General features: G+C 37.2%; 1 pseudogene across 1 annotated transcript; it reads left to right on the forward strand.

Moving 5' to 3' along the window:
* Positions 1 to 351: 351 nt before the first annotated feature.
* Positions 352 to 2267, forward strand: LOC131026423 (polyphenol oxidase I, chloroplastic-like; annotated as a pseudogene). Its single transcript, XR_009102297.1, has one exon. The product of XR_009102297.1 is annotated as a polyphenol oxidase I, chloroplastic-like (transcript).
* Positions 2268 to 18036: the final 15769 nt, after the last annotated feature.

Below are 18036 nucleotides of genomic sequence, written 5' to 3' on the forward strand. Positions count from 1 at the left end.
TAAATTTTAAAGAGGTCCGCACATGCGCAAATTGGCTTAGAAAGAGTAATTTAAAGAATTGGAGCATCGAAATGAATGTGATTTGGGGGACCACCACGATGGGCAAATCCAAAAGGTGGAGAGCAGTACGATTAGCCGCGAGGCTTAGCTATCCCGAAAATTGAATACTAACAACTAGCTAGGAGTAAATCAAGTGAATTACTATTACTATAGATATCTTTTATTTTATTTTATTTTTCTTGAAACTTAGTATACTATAGATATCTAAATAGTGGGAAATGGGCGTGTTATATGAATGATACAGCTGGACCACACTGGCACACTTTAAATAGAACATACCTCTCGCAATATTGAAAGCACCAAACCATGGCTTCCCTTCAATCTTCTTTCTCCAAGGTGCTGGGGCACCAACCCCAACCCCAACCCCCGGAATACCCCATTTTCCAAGCCCTCCCAGCTCGCCAGCAGCAATGCAAGGCGGAGCCACCGCTTTCAGGTGTCATGCAGCAGCGGCGGGGGCGGCGGTATAGACCGCCGAAACATGCTCCTCGGTCTTGGAGGGCTGTACGGCGCAAGCAGCCTCGTCTCCGACCGCAAAGCTAATGCGGATCCTATTGCACCTCCTGACCTGAGCTCGTGCGACGCCCAAGGTGCGACTACTACTAAGGACGGGCAGGTGGTGAGTCTGGACGTCAACTGCTGCCCACCCTTCACCGATGTGCAGAATGACTACAAGCTTCCCAAGTTCAGCAAGCCCCGCGTGAGGCAGTCAGCTCACCGCCTGAGCCCGGCTAACATAGACAAGTACAACAGAGCCATGGCGAAGATGAGGGAGCTGGACGTGACGGACCCCGACGATCCCCGCGGCTTCACTCAGCAAGCCAACGTCCACTGCGCTTACTGCAACGGCCCCTACGACCAGGTCGGCTTCCCCGGCGTGGATCTGCAGGTTCACAACTCCTGGATCTTCTTCCCCTTCCACAGGTGGTACCTCTATTTCTACGAGAGGATCTTGGGCGAACTGATCGGCGACCCCACCTTCGCCCTGCCCTACTGGAACTGGGACAACCCAAGGGGCATGAGCATGCCGCCGGCCTTCGACAACACCGCCTCCGCGCTCTACGACCAGAACCGCAACCAACTGCACCGCCGCCCCGCCGTGGTGGATCTGGCCCTGAACAGCGGCATCACCGACCCCGTGCAGATGATCTCCAACAATCTGACTCTCATGTACAAGGAGATGATCGGGGACGTGGAGTCCGCCATCGACTTCATGGGGACGGAATACAGGGCTGGAGACGCGCCGCACGCCTTCCCCCTGGGAGGCACTTCCGAGAGAGGGTCCCACACCGGCATCCACGTGTGGGTCGGAGACCCCGACAACGAGTTCAACGAAGACATGGGCAACTTCTACTCCGCCGGCAGGGACCCTATGTTCTACTGCCATCACGCTAACGTCGACAGAATGTGGACCATCTGGGATGGCATCCCCGCCGACTACTCCAAGAAGATCGACGACGCCGATTTGAAGAACGCCGCCTTCATGTTCTACGACGAGAAGAAGAACCTGGTGCGCGTCAGGGCCGGAGACTGCTTCGACCACAAGAAAATGGGATACGTGTACCAACACAGCGATACTCCATGGATGAACTACAGGGCGCCTCAGAAGACCGTCCCGGTCAATCTCAAGGACATCTCCAAGGGAGTGAAGACTGTAGACAAAGTCTTCCCTCTCAAACCCACCAAGACTGCCAAGGTTTTGGTGTCCAAACCAACCAAAGGCAAAGCCGACGAAGTGCTGGTGCTGGAGAACATTGTGACCGACAACACCAAGCTCGTCAAGTTCGATGTGTTCATCAATGATGAAGACGACAAGCCGGAGGAGCTGGACAGGGCGGAGTACGTTGGGGCCTTCACGCAGCTGCCCCACAGGGTTAAGGCCAAGGAAAGCGTCGCCAACCTTCGCTTGAACTTGAAGGAAGTCTACGAGAACATTAACATCGCCGATGATGATGCCGTCGTGGTCACCATCGTTCCCCAAATCAACGGCAACGCCGTCACCATTGGTGGTATTAAGATCATCCCGCGTGCAAAATAGTCTGCATCCATCGCCATGTTTCTCGGCACGCTTTCTCCATGTTGCTTGAGATTTGTCGACTTTTAAAATTTCCACGTGTTTTGTGTGCTCAATAAGCCTTTTGTTTGAATAATTATGTTTCTGTATGGGTTCCCACTACTAATGAACGAAACATCTGTGTTTTTAAGAATGTCTTAGTTTGATGTGATGACTGATGTGTACAACTACCACCATTTTAATGTCCTGAATTTTTTTTAATTCCTTTGCAAATCACATGTTTTGGCAGTGGCCAATCCATGTAGAACAAGGGAGTGCAGCTGCATTCCAAAAAATAAAATAAAAAATAATAGTATTAATATTTATATTTTAAATCAAGGGAGTGCAGCTCATCTAAAATTAAAATTAAAATTAATACTATTAGTATTTATATTTTAAATTTAAAATACGCCCTCAATTAAAAGTGTAATCCAAAAACGCCTCAAAAAAAAGAAAATAAAAGAAAAAGAAAAAAAGAAAGTATAACCCAAAAAATCCTAACTACTGGTCCTATTTAAAGCAATAAAAAGTCCGTCATCTCATTATTTCTTTGTTTTACAATTCTCAATTAATCAATAGAATTTGCACAACTTTGAACCTTGGGATTTAGGAATGCAGCGAAAGTTTGAGGAAAAAATTAAAAAAACACATAATAGCATCGCACAACACAGCTCCACAACGCTTTCAAATTCTGGCGAATAATTGCTCCAACTGACCACTGTTCCGACTTTGGACGATTGACTTCGTTCATAGCCGATCACAAAATTCTCCCTCATCCTATCTTTTGATATATTAAATATAGTGTAAAGTATTAACTTTTTAACCCTAAATTAATACTCCCTCCGTCCACCAATTAAAGGCCTAGGAGAAAAAACACGGGTTTTAAGAAAAAAATGTATTTTTATTAGTTGAGTGGAGAAAGGGTCCCACTTTTTAAGAAAAAGTGTATTTTTATTAGTTGAGTGGAGAAAGGGTCCCACTTTTTTGTAAAGAATCTTTGACTTTTTTGATTAAATAATGAATAAAAACTTACCAAAAATAGGTAGGCCTTGTTTTTGTGAACGTCTCAAAAAGGCAAGTAGGCCTTGAATTGGTGGACGGAGGGAGTATTTTATACTCAAATATTTTAGTTTAATGGTAGACTTTGTTTGATATTTGATTGTTAGAAATTTTTGTGTATCCTTAATTGTTAAATGTGCCTTTGAATATGTTTAGTTTTATTTTATAATTTATATTTCTACATTAAATATAGGAAATGAAGACTAAACCCAAAACTTTAAATAATAATAAAAAAAAAACGCAAATACTCCCATCAAACCAGTCTGACCATCAGATCCGCTTTGACCCGATCCGAATTAATGCAATATATAACTTGTTTTAACAAATAAATACAGAAGGAAGGCCTGGTGCAATGGCTACAGCTCAGCACGTTTCCTTATTCCAATTTCCACGTGATAACTTTTTCATTTTATTTGGTTTTCACGTTTTTTAACTCTTTTACACGCGTTTTTGTTTCCTTTTTCATTTTATTTGGTTTTCACGTTTTTTTTTATATTTTCTCTCCTGTTTTCTTTTTTACTGTTTTCCTTTTGCATTTATCTATACATTTTGATTTTTTTTCTTTTCAATATTTTCTTTATTTTTTTTTATTGTTTTTCTTTTGCATTTTTTATATATTTTCGTGAAAAAATGTAATGCATTTAAAATATTACATTTCTTCATATCAATAATTACTTTTTCTGACGATAATAATTACTTCAGCAAATAACTAAAAGTATAAGTCCTTGTGAGTAAAAATAATAATTATCGTTAAAAAATATATTTTAAAATTATTACATTTGTTTATGATAATTGTAACTTTTATTTATTAGAACTTGTATTTTTAATAATTTGGCTAAATAATTATTATAGTAAGAAAAAATATTGATTGGTATAAAGAAAAATAATTAGTATTATGAAGAAATGTAATGTTTTTGAAACATTACATTTCTTCACAATGATGTTTATTTGTATTCATAAGAACTTTTACTTTTAGTGTTCAGGGTTTAGAAGTTAAATACTTATATTAACATAAGTATGCATTTGTGCAAACAAATGTATACCTTATGCTAATAAAAAGTACATATTCCTATTATGATTCATGATTTAGTGTTCAAGGTTTTAGGGTTTAGTGTTCGGGGTTTAGGGTTTAGTTTTCAAGGTTAAGAATTTAGAAAATGTAGTAATACTTTATATTAAATTAAGGTAAATACATATCTTAACATAAGTATATATGTGTCCTAACAAATGTATATTTTATACTTATTAAAAGTAAATATTCTTATTAGGATTTAGAATTTAGTGTTCAAAGGTTTAGTGTTTTTAGGGTTTAGAAAATATAATACTTTATATCGAATGAAGATAAATACTTATATTAACACAAGTATATATTTTTGCTATCAAATGTAACTATTGTCTTAATAAAAAGTAATTATTCAAATGAAGAAATATAATATTTCAAATTATTACTTTTTCACGAAAATTGTTATTTTTACTCACATAAACTTGTAATTTAATTAATTGGTCAAGTAATTATGGGCTGGTCTTGGGTGCGACCGTCGCACAGTGTGCGACGGGTCCGCCCCGGCCCGCGCCCGACCCGGCCCGCAATCCAGACTCGAAATCCTAAATCCTAAATTATTACATTTGTTTATAATAATTATTACTTTTAATAAGCATGAAATATACATTTGTTCGCACAAATGTATACTTATATAAATATAGGTATTTTTCTTCATTTAATATACAATATTATATTTTCTAAACCCTAAATTCTATAAACTAAACCCTAAACCTTGTAAACTAAACCCTAAACGTGAACACTAAACCCTAATAGGTGAAGACTAAACCCTAAGTCTGAACATTAAACCCTAATAGGAGTATTTACTTTTAATAAGCATAAGATATACATTTGGTCGCACAAATGTATACTTATATTAATATAAATATTTACCTTCATTCAATATAAAATATTATACATATCAATATACATTTATATGAACAAATGTATATATTATATTTATTAAAAGTAACCATTATTATAAACAAATGTAATAATTATGAGTATGGGTCAAACCCACGCGGGTCAGGGTTCCGGGTCAGGAGGGCGGGTTTGGGCCGGGTCGACCCGTCGCACACCTGTGCGACGGTCGCACAGGAGAATTAGCGAGTAATTATAGTTGTAAGAAAAAATAACCCTTGATATGGATATATAAAGGTAATATTAAAAAAAAACAAAAATAAATGGAAAAAATAGAAAAAAAGTAATTATTGTCTTAATAAAAAGTAATTGGTCATATGAAGAAATGTAGTAATATTTTAAATCATTACTTTTTTCGCGATAATTGTTATTTTTATTCACAAAAACTTGTACTTCTAGTTATTGTGTCACGCGCGCAATTATTATCATATAAAAAAATAATCATTGATAAGAATAAAGATAATGTTTTAAAAAAAGTTGAATAATGGAAAAAAGAAAAAAATTAAAAAAAATGCTGAAAAGAAAAATAGAAGAAAATAAAAAAGGCTTTGCTAAAGTAATTATTATTATAAAAAAAAGTAATCATTAATATAAAAAAATGTATATCTTATGCTTATTAAAAGTAAATATTCCTATTAGGGTTCAGGATTTAGTGTTCAAGGTTTAGGGTTTAGGGTTTAGTTTTCAGGGTTTAGGGTTTAGAAAATATAATACTTTATACTGAATAAAGTTGAATACTTATATTAACATAAGTATACATTTGTGCGAACAAATGTATATCTTATATTTATTAAAAGTAAATAATCCTATTAGGGTTCAGACTTTAGTGTTCAAGGTTGAGAGTTTAGTTTTCAGGGTTTATGGTTTAGAGAATATAGTACTTTATAGTGAATACATTTGTGCTAACAAAAGTATATTTTATACTTATTAAAAGTAACTATTAAAAGTAAAGATTTTAAGTCTTGGTTAGAAGTGAACGAACTAAATGTTGTAAGAGCTATTGGAAATGAGTTTTCATGGAGCAATAAGCAACATGGGGAGGACAGGATATATTCTTTAATAGACAGAGCCATTGGAAACAGTGAATGGTTCAATACATTTCCTCATGTGGTAGTTGAATTGCTGGAGATGAATGTATCTGATCATTGCCCACAACTGCTGGATTTGGGAGAAGCTTACACTATCAGGAAAACACCATTTAGATTTCTAAATGTGTTATCAGATCATCCAGATTTTGCTACCATTTTGACTGAGCAATGGAACAAAAGATGTCATGTGAACAAGATGCTCAATGTCTGGTATAAACTCAAAGCTTTGAAGCAGCCTCTAAAGAAGTTGAACTGCCAGCACTTTAAAGGGATTGAGGACAGAATACAAGGGGCAAGAGAGAAACTGAAACTGACACAACAACAATTGGCACAAGATCACTTGAATGAGCAATTAATGGATACTGAGAAACATCTGCTAAGTGAGCTTGAGAAATGGAGTGAGATTGAAGAGAAAGTGTGGCAACAGAAATCTAGAGTTGATTGGCTCAAGCTAGGGGATGCGAACACCAGATATTTTCATGCATATGCAAAGGCTCGCACTAGCAACAACGCCATCAAGTTACTTATGAGAACAGATGGTACAAGATGTAGTAACCAAGCACAGATTCAAGAGGAGGTAGTCAATTTCTATAGATCTCTTATGGGATCTGCAGCTGAGGTACTTCCAATGATTGACAAAACAGTGGTACAGAGAGGACCGGTGCTTAGTCAGATCCAACAACAAAACTTGATAGCACCATACTCTGCTCTGGAAATCAAAAAGGCTTTGTTTGAGATGAATCCTAATAAGGCACCGGGTTTAGATGGCTATAATGTATACTTTTTTCAGAAAACCTGGCCTACTACTGGGCAAGACATCGTAGAAGCAGTGCAAGACTTCTTTGAGACTGGATTTCTACCTGCCGCTATTAACACTGCGTTGATTACATTACTCCCTAAAGTCTCCAATGCTAGCAATATCAAGGAGTTTAGGCCCATAGCGTGTTGTAGTGTTATCTACAAAATCGTCTCCAAAGTGCTTACCAACAGGATGCAATATGTTTTGGGCAGTATCATAAGTGAAAATCAATCAGCTTTCATCAAAGGGAGGGGCATAGCTGATAATATCCTACTCAGTCATGAGGTGATTAAAGGATATAGCAGAAAGCATATCTCTCCACGTTGCATGGTCAAAATAGATATCCAAAAAGCTTATGACTCTGTGGAGTGGCCCTTCATCAAATACTTATTACTTGAGCTGGGATTTCCATTCCAGTTTGTTCAAAGAATTATGGCGTGCTTAACCTCTGTTACTTATTCTATAAATGTGAATGGTGAGATCACTGAAGCTTTTCAAGCAAAAAAAGGGCTGAGACAAGGAGATCCTATCTCTCCTTACTTGTTTGTTATTTGTATGGAGTACCTCAATAGATGCCTGAGTGAACTGAAGGTAGATAAAGGTTTTCACTTCCATCCTCGATGCAAGAAATTTGAATTATTACATGTTTGCTTTGCTGATGACCTGCTCTTGTTCTCTAGAGGAGATGAACACTCAGTGAGGAAATTATTACAGGCTTTTGATAAATTTTCTTTGGTATCTGGATTGAAAGCTAACAATGCCAAAAGCTCTATCTACTTTGGTGGTGTGCAACAGGACATTCAACTCTCAATTCTGCAGGAATTTGGTTTTGTGAAAGGTGAGCTACCTTTTAAGTACTTGGGTGTTCCTCTATCCTCCAAAAAGTTGTCCATAGCTCAATGCCAACCCCTCATTCAGAAAATCTTAACAAGAATTGAGTGTTGGTCAGCTAGAATGTTGTCATATGCAGGGCGACTCCAACTTATTAGAGCTGTGTTGACTAGCATCCAAATCTACTGGAGTCTTGTTTTTCTACTCCCTCAAAAGGTAGTGAAGACCATTCAAGCAGCTTGCAGGTCATATTTGTGGTCTGGGAAAGCTTCCATTACTAAAAGGAATCTAGTTTCATGGGAACAAATGTGTTATCCCAAGGAGGCTGGTGGATGGAATATTATCAACTTGGAGCTCTGGAACAAAGCTGCAATATGTAAGCAACTTTGGAATGTTTTGAAAAAGAAAGATAAAATTTGGGTAAGATGGATACATGGATATTATATGAAACAGCAGGATTGGAAAACTATGCCGATTCCATCTCAAGCGGCTTGGGTGGTGAAGAAAATTTTGGGAGCCAGAGACTATATGGCTACACTTCCTGACGGTGACACTCTGATGGAGCAAGACAACGTTTCCATCAAAAAGCTCTATATAGCATTGAGAGGCACACCGGAGAAAAGGAACTGGCATCATATGATCAGTAAAAGCATAGCTGCGCCAAAGTGTCTCTTCATCTTATGGTTAGCTATTATGAAGAGGATGACAACATGTGATAGACTGCAGAAATTTGGTATTCAATGTGACCAAACTTGTTGTTTGTGTTCACAAGGGATTGAATCACTTAATCACTTGTTTTTCTTGTGTCCCTATTCTGCCAATGTGTGGGATAAGCTTGCTATGTGGTGTGGTGTTCAAAGGAAAGCTGGAGCTTGGGATGATGAAGTGGAGTATTTAGAAAGACAAGGAGCTTCGAAGACGGGGAAGCAGCTTATGTATAGACTGTTGGTGGCAACAATTGTCTATCACATATGGAGAGAAAGGAATGAACGGAGATTTAATAGCAAGGCTTCCCATGAAGAGAGTGTAGTTAGACAATGTAAATTGATGATGGTGGTGAGAGGAGAGTTGAACCCTAAAGTTCACAAAATGTTTGTGAACTAAGGCGTTTAGTTTATGTTTTCTTGTTGTAAGTGGTGGTTTGACATGCTTTTGGTAAATGAAACAATACTATTTCCCAAAAAAAAAAAAAAAAAAAAGTAATGATTCATATGAAGAAATGTAATATTTCGAAATTATTCATTTCTTTCGCGAAAATTGTTATTTTTACTCACGAGAACTTGTAATTTCAATTATTTGGTCAAGTAATTATAGTCGTAAAAAAATAACCATTGATATAAATAAAGGTAAATTTTTTTATAAAAAAAGCAGAATAAATAGAAAACATAGAAAAAAAGTAATTATCGTTTTAATAAAAAGTAATAATTCATATGAATAAGTGTAATATTGCAAAAATTATTATTTTTTTCACGACAATTGTCATTTTTACTCATGGAAGCTTGTATCTTTAATTGCAAAAAAAAAAAAAAAAACCATTGATATTTAAAAATGTAATGGTACAAAATATTATCACAAATAAATAAATGAAGACTAAACCCTAAACCCTAAATAATAATATAAAAAAATGCAAATACTCCCATCAGACCAGTCTGACCATCAGATCGGGTTTGACCCGCTTTGACCCGATCCGAATTAATGCAATATATAAATTGTTTTAACAAATACTCCCTCCGTCCCGTTAAAGTTGGCAACATTTGTTTCGGCACGGAGATTAAGAAATTGAGTGTTATATGTTTTAATAAAGTGTGGCCTACAATTGTTGACTAAATTAGTGAGTAATTATTGACTTAATTAAAGTAATTTTGGCATTTTTAGAAAGTGGCCTACAATTGTTGACCAAATTAGTGAGTAATTGTTGACTTAATTAAAGTAAACTTTTGCCATTTTTAGAAAGTGGCCAACTTTAATGGGACACCCAAAATAGAAATGTTGCCAACTTTAATGGGACAGAGGGAGTAAATACAGAAGGAAGGCGTGGTGCAATGGCTACAGCTCAGCACGTTTCCTTATTCCAATTTCCACGTGATAACTTTTTCATTTTATTTGGTTTTCACGTTTTTTTACTCTTTTACACGCGTTTTTGTTTCCTTTTTCATTTTATTTGGTTTTCACGTTTTTTTTTTTATTTTCTCTCCTGTTTTCTTTTTTACTGTTTTCCTTTTGCATTTTTCTATACATTTTGATTTTTTTCTTTTCAATATTTTCTTTATTTTTTATTTATTGTTTTTCTTTTGCGTTTTTTATATATTTTCGTGAAAAAATGTAATGCATTTAAAATATTACATTTCTTCATATCAATAATTACTTTTTCTGACGATAATAATTACTTCAGCAAATAACTAAAAGTATAAGTCCTTGTGAATAAAAATAATAATTATCGTTAAAAAATATATTTTAAAATTATTACATTTGTTTATGATAATTGTAAGTTTGTAACTTTTATTTATTAGAACTTGTATTTTTAATAATTTGGCTAAATAATTATTATAGTAAGAAAAAATATTGATTGGTATAAAGAAAAATAATTAGTATTATGAAGAAATGTAATGTTTTTGAAACATTACATTTCTTCACAATGATGTTTATTTGTATTCATAAGAACTTTTACTTTTAGTGTTCAGGGTTTAGAAGTTAAATACTTATATTAACATAAGTATGCATTTGTGCAAACAAATGTATACCTTATGCTAATAAAAAGTACATATTTCTATTATGATTCATAATTTAGTGTTCAAGGTTTTAGGGTTTAGTGTTCGGGGTTTAGGGTTTAGTTTTCAAGGTTTAGAATTTAGAAAATGTAGTAATATTAAATTAAGGTAAATACTTATCTTAACATAAGTATATATGTGTCCTAACAAATGTATATTTTATACTTAATAAAAGTAAATATTCATATTACGATTTAGAATTTAGTGTTCAAAGGTTTAGTGTTTTTAGGGTTTAGAAAATATAATACTTTATATCGAATGAAGATAAAAATACTTATATTAACACAAGTATATATTTTTGCTATCAAATGTAACTATTGTCTTAATAAAAAGTAATTATTCAAATGAAGAAATATAATATTTCAAATTATTACTTTTTTCACGAAAATTGTTATTTTTACTCACATAAACTTGTAATTTAATTAATTGGTCAAGTAATTATAGTTGTAAGAAAAAATAACCCTTGATATGGATATATAAAGGTAATATTAAAAAAAAACAAAAATAAATGGAAAAAATAGAAAAAAGTAATTATTGTCTTAATAAAAAGTAAATATGAAGAAATGTAGTAATATTTTAAATCATTACTTTTTTTCGCGATAATTGTTATTTTTATTCACAAAAACTTGTACTTCTAGTTATTTTGTCACGCGCGCAATTATTATCGTATAAAAAAAATAATCATTGATAAGAATAAAGATAATATTTTAAAAAAAGTTGAATAATGGAAAAAATAAAAAAATTAAAAAAAACGCTGAAAAGAAAAATAGAAGAAAATAAAAAAGGCTTTGCTAAAGTAATTATTATTATAAAAAAAAGTAATCATTAATATGAAAAAATGTATATCTTATGCTTATTAAAAGTAAATATTCCTATTAGGGTTCATGATTTAGTGTTCAAGGTTTAGGGTTTAGGGTTTAGTTTTCAGGGTTTAGGGTTTAGAAAATATAATACTTTATACTGAATAAAGTTAAATACTTATATTAACATAAGTATACATTTGTGCGAACAAATGTATATCTTATACTTATTAAAAGTAAATAATCCTATTAGGGTTCAGACTTTAGTGTTCAAGGTTGAGAGTTTAATTTTCAGGGTTTATGGTTTAGAGAATATAGTACTTTATAGTGAATGAAGTCAAATACTTATATTAACATAAGTATACATTTGTGCTAACAAAAATATATTTTATACTTATTAAAAGTAACTATTGTCTTAATAAAAAGTAATGATTCATATGAAGAAATGTAATATTTCGAAATTATTCCTTTCTTTCGCGGAAATTGTTATTTTTACTCACGAGAACTTGTAATTTCAATTATTTGGTCAAGTAATTATAGTCTAAAAAAATAACCATTGATATAAATAAAGGTAAATTTTTTTATATAAAAAAAAGCAGAAATAAATAGAAAACATAGAAAAAAAGTAATTATTGTCTTAATAAAAAGTAATAATTCATATGAATAAGTGTAATATTGCAAAAATTATTATTTTTTTCACGACAATTGTCATTTTTACTCACGGAAACTTGTATCTTTAATTGCAAATAAAAAAAAAGTAACCATTGATATTTAAAAATGTAATGGTACAAAATATTATCACAAATAAATAAATGTAGAAAAAAAAAAGAAAAAAAGGGAAAAAAGCAAAATAAAATAGAACAAAAAGTAACGAAAACTTGTAAAACTAAGAAAACTTGTAAAAGCCTAAGTCTTTGGTTGCCTTGCGGAAGGATGATTCTCCAAGGTGGAACGAAAGATTAGGGCAAATGATTGATTATTACAATGAATATTAAGACCTTATTTATAGACTTCATTCCAATTGCAAAACTGGACTCTTAAAGATAAGCATCGTGAAATCAAAGGAAAGTCCAGCTGGCAGCGTGCTCTGCAAGTAACGGTAGCTCTGGCGAAACATGATAGAGCTGGAAGTCAGCTCTGCCAAAGTGTTGATAGCTCTGGCGAAAATTTGCTAACTCTGGAACTGTGCTAACTTTGGCGATCATGGCAGAGCTGGAAGTCAGCTCTGGATGGTTCAGCTCTGGTGAGTTTTGCCATCTCTGTCGAGACATTATAGAGCTGGAAGTTAGCTCTGGATAGTTCAGCTCTGGAGAGTCTTCCCAGCTCTGTCTGCTTTTAGCTCTGCTCTGACAAGTTTGTTCTGCTCTGGAGAATTCAGCTCTGATAGTGAAGTTCAGCTCTGGAGATGGTCAGCTCTGACTATGGAAGTCAGCTCAGCTCTGATACAGACCTATCCGCGCAGCTCTGCTCTGTCGCAGCTTCTCAGGCCGTCGACAAAAGACGTTCAATTCTTCTCTCGACTTTTCTGTATCTTTCGTCTTGCCCTTCACATTGAGGACAGTATTGAACACATTATCAAACACATTTTTTTTCAATGTGCATGACATCCAAATTATGTCGAATCAAAAGATCCTTCCGATAGGGAAGATCCCAAAATATGCTTTTCTTCTTCCACCCTATATTTTGATGTTTTGCGAGTTGAGCGTTTCTCCCATCAAAGTCTTCTGTAATCTTCACGAAGCCCAACTGCTCTATTTGATTCAAGATTTCTGTCCCCGATCTCTGTTCTGGTGCATACACATTGCAAGTCTTATTCTTCAAGAATGATGTTCTATTTCTTCTAAACACATGGTTACGAGGTAAGAACTTCCGATGACAGTCAAACCACGATTGTTTTCCACTCTTTGTTAGAGTGAAAGCTTCTGTATTCTCCATACAATGTGGACATGCCAATCTCCCAGCTGTACCCCACCCAGACGACATAGCATACGCTGGAAAATCACTGATAATCCAAATAAGAGCTGCCCGCATGTGGAAATTTTGCTTCACAGATACGTCATAAGTGTTCGCACCTACGTCCCACAAATATTTCAACTCTTGTATCAGTGGCTGCAAGAATACGTCCAACTTCATCTTTGGATTAGATGGCCCAGGTATGAGAACTGACTCAACCCAAAACACCTAAGGGATTGACTCGCAATCGTACGAGGTCGTCCTAGTGTAATAAGCTAACCCAAGTCGTCTATCAAGGAAGGCTAAACAGGGCTCTGATCATTCTACGCACAGAAAACAGGAAATAAATCTAAACACTCTAATAAGAAGGTTGGGTCTGACACTCTTTCTCTCCGATTAACTAATGCGTAATTAAAATAAAGCATATAAATCTATCTAGGCGAAAAATAGGAAGCAGGCAAAGAAAGCAATAAGACAACAAAAAGAACTAGGGTTCTAATCCAACGATCTAGAAAGCAATAATTAAATCCAAAATCATAAAGCAATAATTATCTAGGCAAGGGAAATAAACAAGCATGCAAATCTATGGCAAACACTAATCATGATTTATCCTAAGGAACATGTAAACGAAAAGCAACACAATTTCAAAGGAGTATTACTCTAACAAATCAACCAACAATCTAACTATACTAACTAGGCAATAAGATTAACAAAGCATAAATCAAAGCTAAATATAATTATCAAAACGTGTTCAATTATCTAGGAAAAGAACAACCAAGGAAGCTTATAGAATTCGGTAAATCAATAGATAGAACTTACAAATGATTAAAGGAAACGACGATCTAGCGTAATCCAAGAGTTTCTAATGAGTTTCTACCTATCAAAACACAAGGGAAATGCATAAAAAAGTAGGTGGAGGCTGTTGGAGGCGGAGATGTCTATTGAAACCCTCAAATTGGGTTTTAAACCCAAATTTCGTAACTGCCAGAAAAAGACGCGGGCGGTGGCCGCCTACTACGGCGGCGCCTACTAGTAGGAGGCCGCCTACTATGCCCTTCGCAATTTTGGGCAGGCGAGCGCCGTGACGCGGCGGGCGTTGCATGCGGCGGGCGCCGTGACTAGGCGGTGGCCGCCTAGGGCGGCGGCGGCCGTGAGTAGGCGGTGGCCGCCTGGGGCGGCAGCGGCCGTGAGTAGGCGGTGGCCGTGAGTAGGCGGCGGCCGCGATTTCTCTTCAAAATGCGTCCAAAACTTCGCGAAAAGCCAAAAACACCTCGACATCCTGAAAAACGACAAGAACGAGCACATAGCCATCGAGCAAGTATAAAATAACACAGATATGCGTAGAGCATGCTCAACAGAGCGTCCCAAAACCCACAAATATCAACCAAAACTGAGGTAAACAACTCCCCCACACTTGATCCTTTGCTTGTCCTCAAGCAAAGTCCACAACATCAAATGATAGTTCACAAGAAAACTTCCTCACCATTCACATCTCCAACCAATCTAAGTCTCTTAGCCATTTACATTCCTCACGAGATGTTTATTGTTAATATTTTAAGAAGCAACAACCACATGATACAATTCAATCCGATCAGACCCGATTCTCCGCTAGAGGTGAATTTCCTAATGTGATTGCCTTTATAATCAAATCCCATTTTCCTTGAAGATGATAAACAATCAAACCACATATAATTTTATACATCTTTCTTTTCAAGGTGATGTTATTCCATTCTCAATAGATGGGCCAACTTTCGTGAGATCAACACTTTTGGAGGTAATCCAAAATGTTCTCACGTGGTTTTCCATGCTCATAACACTACCGTCAGAGGAGCAGAGACCCAGAGCTATCAAAAACTTCACAACAAATCAACATTCAAACTCAAGGGATAAGATCGTAGGCTATCACAATGAAAACATTCCCTCTAGCATCTACCGGACAAATCACGTCAAGAATAGCTCATAAGGGTGTTGTATCCAAAACATTAAACAACTTACATCAAGAGAGGAAAATGCATAGCCTGAGAGAGAAAGATAGCAACCAAACCAACACAATTCATGAAATTTACTTGTGAACAAATCATCAAAGTGTGCATTATTACTTGAAGCCAAGCAACAATCAAGATAAAGGAGACCATTTGCCCCACACAAGAAAGCCCAAAAACACAACAAAAAGGCACCCACAGAATCAACAAACACCCCCCCACACTTAAAATCTAGCACTGTCCTCAGTGCTCGCAAAAAGAGGGGTGAAAGAGAAAAACTTCCCTGAATGTCGATCCAAGTGGCGAGCCCGTAGTTTCCCACGATGTCTGCTTATCTCTCATCCATAGAACAAACAATCTCCAACGCATCAACCTGCACCAAACAACAGAATCAACAAAACACAAACACAAACAAAACGAAAGAAAAACGAAAACAAGGGAAAGCAAGAAAAACATGGGTTACCTCCCATGCAGCGCTAGTTTTTAAGTCGCCAGCCCGACTAAGAGGATCCCTTAACCAAAATCCGATTGAAGCGTCAGCTGCTTAAGTGCCCGTGTAAACACGTCTTCGTGAATTGCAGCTGCGGGTCCTCCAAATGAGCGCTCCATGCTCATATCATGAGATGGTCTTCTATCCACACATCCAAGGAGATCGAGTGACACAACCTCATCAAGCTTCTCTTCCAGTAGCAAGGCACACAGAAAGCCTTGCTCTATATCATCTTCATCTTGCAGTTTTTCCAGAAATTCCTGCTCAATGTCAGCCTCATCCTGCAAGTTAGCAAGGAATTCTTCCACAATCTCGTCCTCCTCCTGTAACTTATAAAGAAAGTCCTGCACAATACAGTCCTCATCCAAAACATCAAAAGTCTCAACATAAGAACAGTTTTGCAATAGGGGGTACGAGTAGGAGATTTCTTATCAAAAACAGAGAAAGTTACAGACCTCCCTGCCCCCGCCATACTCAAATTTCCAGTACTCACGTCAATACGAGTATGGGTGGTGGCCATAAAAGGTCGGCCAAGCAAAACAAGATGCCCATTCTCTCCTCTAATCCCTTTTCCCACATCAAGGACAACAAAATCAGCCAAAACTCTAATCCCCCTCACAACAACCTCAACATCCTCAACAAGACCTCGTGGGCTGCTAATAGAGCCGTCAGCTAGCTCTATCTTCATATTTGTGCATTTCAGCTCTTTATTACCCAATTTCTCAAAAATATCAAGCGGCATCAAATTGACTGCCGCGCCCAAATCAAGCATTCCAAAAACCTTTTCGACCCCACCTAAGCTAATATAAAAAATAAAGCTACCTGGATCTCCTTGCTTGGGTGGTGGTTGGTCTGGTGCAACAGTGACAGGTGGCAGTGGTTCACTGGGGCATTGGGTAGCCTTGATTGCTTCCACGGTTTTGCTTCTCCATTTCTCCATGGTTATTGGGGCATTTTCCTTGACTACCGCCACTGCATGAGCTTGATGCGGCTGTTTGTCCTGGTCTGGGAACTTCCCAGTTGGCTGTTGTTGCTGCAGCTGATTCAAGGCTCCTGTTAGTTGCCCAACTGTAGTCTCGAGGCGCTTGATGGTAGCACTCTGAGCCTCCATCGCCTGTTTGCTAGCTTGCATGAAAGCTTGCATCTGATCTTCAAATAAGGGGCTGTGAGGTTGGTGCTGCTGAGGTGGGTAGAACTGCTGCTGGTTCTGATAACCCATAGGCTGCTGGAATTGACAGTATTGAGAACTCTGCCCGTGTCCTTGCATGTGACCCTGGGGTTGCCTACTCGAATACCCTTGTGCAGCAAAGACTTCTACCCCTCTTTCATAAGTACGCTCGCCCATCCTATGGCACTCGTTGGCTCCATGGCCATATTCGCCACATATGCCACAACCTCCTGCTGGTAGCGCGTGAGCGGGTGGAGCCTCCACCTGGTTCATCCTGAGGTGCTGTACTTGCCTCATCAAATCCGCTACTTGCTTTTGAAGCTCATTGTTTGGAGCTACTGCATTAGCTTCAACCCTCCTTCCTCTTACCGACTTTTGTTGGAAACTCGCGGCAAGTGTGTTGAAGATCTCCTTGAGTTCATCAGCTGTCTTCCGGGCAATGTTGCCTCCTGCCGTGCTATCCACCATAAATTGAGAAGTCTGCAGCAACCCGTCATAAAAGAGTTGCATCAACATCACTGGGGTTAACTGATGCTGCGGGCACTGGCGGAGGAGCTCCTGGAATCTCTCCCAAGCCTCATGAAGTGGCTCGTCGGCTCCTTGAACAAAGTTCATGATTTGAGTTCTAATCTCTTGTGTCTTGTGATTTGGGTAGAACTTCAACATAAACTTCTCACAGGCCTCTCGCCAAGTAGTGATAGAACTAGGCGGTAAGGAGAGAAGCCAAGTCCTTGCCCGATCCTTAAGTGCATACTGGAAACATTTAAGCTTCAGCTGATCTTCTGTGATCTCCAACAGTGGAAAAGTTTGCACTTGGGTGCAGAAGTCGCGGATAAACTGCAGGGCATCTTCATTCGGAAGCCCATTGAAGAGGGGGAGCAGACTTGAATCATTGGGCTTCAGGTTGTAATTCCTGACTGCAGTGGGGAGCACAATAGCTGAGTTCGTGGCCTCTATGACAGGCCGGGTAAAATCCCCCATGTACTGCAAATTTCTTCCTGCCATCTTCTCAACTCCAACGCTAG

This window comes from Salvia miltiorrhiza, chromosome 5 (assembly GCF_028751815.1).
Source record: "Salvia miltiorrhiza cultivar Shanhuang (shh) chromosome 5, IMPLAD_Smil_shh, whole genome shotgun sequence".
Taxonomy (NCBI): domain Eukaryota; kingdom Viridiplantae; phylum Streptophyta; class Magnoliopsida; order Lamiales; family Lamiaceae; genus Salvia; species Salvia miltiorrhiza.